This window comes from Lathyrus oleraceus, unplaced genomic scaffold (genome assembly GCF_024323335.1).
Source record: "Lathyrus oleraceus cultivar Zhongwan6 unplaced genomic scaffold, CAAS_Psat_ZW6_1.0 chrUn0315, whole genome shotgun sequence".
Classification (NCBI taxonomy): domain Eukaryota; kingdom Viridiplantae; phylum Streptophyta; class Magnoliopsida; order Fabales; family Fabaceae; genus Lathyrus; species Lathyrus oleraceus.
In genome coordinates, this window is record NW_026112706.1 from 66,483 (window position 1) to 69,852 (window position 3,370).

At 37.9% G+C, this 3,370-nt stretch overlaps 1 long non-coding RNA gene across 1 annotated transcript; it reads left to right on the forward strand.

Annotated features, from left to right (window-relative positions):
* The first annotated feature begins 1,077 nt into the window (after positions 1-1,077).
* On the forward strand, positions 1,078-2,670 carry LOC127113362 (uncharacterized). Its single transcript, XR_007799437.1, has 2 exons — positions 1,078-1,822; positions 1,945-2,670. It is a non-coding gene; the product is annotated as an uncharacterized LOC127113362 (long non-coding RNA).
* The last annotated feature ends 700 nt before the right edge of the window (positions 2,671-3,370 follow it).

Here is a 3,370-nt window from a genome sequence, read left to right on the forward strand (position 1 = left end):
AGCACATACGCTATATTTAAACAGATGGGCTCATACAAGGCTAGGCTGTAGAAACAAGCCAACTGGAATGAGGTGTTTTTAGCTCTTAACCCTAACATTGAGAGTTAGGGTGAAACAGATGAAATGGGAGATGAGGGTTATGCCTCATAGCTCTTATCCCTGGCCTAGGAGAGCTTGAATCAAATAGAAAGTGTGGGAGTTCAGAATGAAGGAACTCTTCTCCACATGACTGACATAACAAGATCTTGGGTTCTTATTCACAATGCATCAACACATTGTGTGAGCAAAGTGAATGACACAACTGAATAGCAGGGGATGGATTGCACATCCCTTTTATCTGCCAATTGCCTCTTAAGAGGTCTTTACCTGCTTGGCACAAAATTAAACAACCACAAACATTGCCTCTTAAGGAGGGCTTCAGACAGGTGCCTGCCAAAGTAACATGACAGGTCTTCCAGACTACATGAAGTTAGAGGTCATTACCTAAGTGGTATGCCAACCACAAGCAAAGCAAAGCAAAGTTCAAATGAACTTAAAGCAACTTAGGTACCTGTGGAAACAGCTAAACCAATCAGTACAGAATTCAGACCAACAGTCAACAGTCAATATCAAACAGACAACCCAATATGCAACACATAAGCCATAAGGCAAACACTATCCTCAACCTACAAAACACACAAATGTTAGCCAACAGCAACAAATGATCAAGCTCAAATGAAGGAGCAAATCAGGGAGATGCCTACTTGAACCTGAAATTCACAACTCAAATGTAAGTAACAAGCCACTAGGTCAAAGCCTAGGGTCAAAAGTGGATCACAAAGCCAAAACAGAAGCTAAAATTCAACATGAAGCTCAATTAATCAAGTAATAACGTCCTAAAATTAAGGGAGCATGCAAGATTGAATTATTTCTAAGCCTAGGGGTAGAATCGTCATTTTATCATTATGGACTAATTGAATTAAATTTCTATTCTAAGTAAGTTCTAATTAAAAGTTTGAACTTAATATTATTTAATTAACTTCTAAAATATTCTAAATCCTAAAATTATTTTTAATATTTCTAAACCAAAAAAAATCATAATCACCTAATTAAGATCCTAGAAAATTTTAATATCCTAAACTAAATCAATTCCTATTTAATCTCTAGAAAATTCTAGTTTAGTCTTAATGTCCTAATTTAACAGTAGCTACACAATTAATATCCTAATCTAGTTAATCAAATATCTAAACTAATTTAATTAGTAACCACTAACGCAAGGAAATGGATGAAAGAATCAGAATGGGCCTTCTTAGCCCTAAGCCCAAGCAGGAAGGGGGGTATGGACCGTGAAAGGGGGAAGTATGCACAGAATTCACTTGACATGGGCCTTGTCTGGAGCCTAAGGCCCAAAAATAACAATTGAGGAGAGAAAACCAAATGGAGGATCCATCCTCCTTCTCCCATCGCTCGCTAACCTCACAGAAGAAAAATGAAAGAACGCTCCTCACCGGAAAAGCCTTGCCGCGCCGAATTTCATCACCGACAGCGGCGAATTACTCACCACACTCATTCTCGCTTCCACCACCTGCCACGAATCTACTCCCTATTTCCTACTCCAACTTCTTCTTTATTGACCGAACCAGAAAGATCATTTTAAGAAACCTAGGTAAAAAACTTCAATTAAGTCCTCGCATGGAGGTAATCAAATCCATGAATTTGGGATAAACGCTCACCTAATCGATGCCTTTACAACGTCGACAACACGAGTCAAATAGGAGAATCTTTGTGTACCTTCGACGTCGACGACGGAGCATACGGCGGACGGCGCTTAGACACTGCTTCGGTATGAACAATCGCTCCTCTGCTCCTATCCTTCTTCTGCTTCTTCAATTTTTGGTTTCTTTCTGATTGGAGCTTCTCATCAATTCCGTTATGAGTTACGAGCTTCTACGGATTTTGTTGAAGGTTCTTGGTGGATGATGAAGGCCTCGCTCGCGTCTCCGCTTTGAGATGAAGACGAAGACGTTACACCGGTATTGCCGATCGAAATGAAGAAGAAGCCTCTTGGATCGTGAGTTTCCGATTATTCCGATCTCTTCTGGATTTCTCTTTTCTATTATTTCTTCTTTTTCCTTCTGCTTATCACCTCCGAGAATGGAGAGAATTGCTGCAGAATTGTTGCAGGATCTTTGGTGGTTCGATTGTGATGATCATACAGTTATGCGGAAGAATTGAAGAGTGAAGATTGGAAGCGGTTGAAGGTTTGTTACGGTGATGGCTAGGAGAAAAGTTGGTTAGAGATGCGATGAGGTTGAAGAAGAAGAATCTCGAAATTTGTAAGAGAGAGGTGAAGATTGATTTATAGAGTTGTGAGAGTGAGATTAGAAGCTTGTTAGGAAGAAAATTCTGTTATTTTTGTGAGTTTATGCAGGTTTTGGTATTGGCTTGGTGGCTTGCGTTTGCTCTTTGTAATTTCATTTTGCCATTGCGTTTTGAATGTTGCTGGCTCGCGTTTGGCAGTTTGTAGTAGGTCGTTTCCATTACTTCCTGCTTTGAGGTAGTACTGCTGCATTGCTCATGCGCTTCATTTGCCGCTTATGCTTTGACGCTGGCTTCACTTGGAGTGTGTAGCTTGATGAAGCTTGCTGTTTGCATTGTACTGCTGTATCATTTCATTTGCTTTTTTCTCCATTGCATTATTATTATTATTATTTATTTTTATGGACAAACTACATGCATATGGTTTTGGATCATGTTATGGAATTATTTGGAAAATGGTTTAATTGATTTTGGAATTGGATATGGTTTAAAAATGGATAAAGGGATATTTGGATTAGTAAATGAAAAAGAACTTGGATTGGTTTATGAATGGATTTTCTAAATGAATAGAAAAATGAGTTTGGATAATGGATTTTCTAAATGGATAGGAGAAATGAATTTGGATAATGAAAATGGATTAATGTGGATTATGGATATGGATTCAAAAAAGATGGATTTTTAACATAAAAAGGGTGAATGGGCTTTAGCAAGTTAACAATCCGAAATCATCGACATCGAAATATCGACTTTCAAAATGACACAATGAATTAATCAGAAACTCATCGATCAATTAAAAGTCCACAAACAAACTTAACCTCAAAAATCAATCCAAACTCCAAAAATTGATTTGAAATTAGAATCGATATGAAATTAGAATTAATTTGCAATTATCGCCATGATTACGAGATGATGACTGCCTATGCCATGGATTATTGAATCCAACCAACACGACTCGTGAATCAAGTTAACCATGCTTATTCAAATGAAATGTATGGATGAAAATGATATGCAAATGTTTAAGTTAGTGATCTATGTGATCAGTGTGAAGGGTAGGGCGAATTTCAGGGTATGA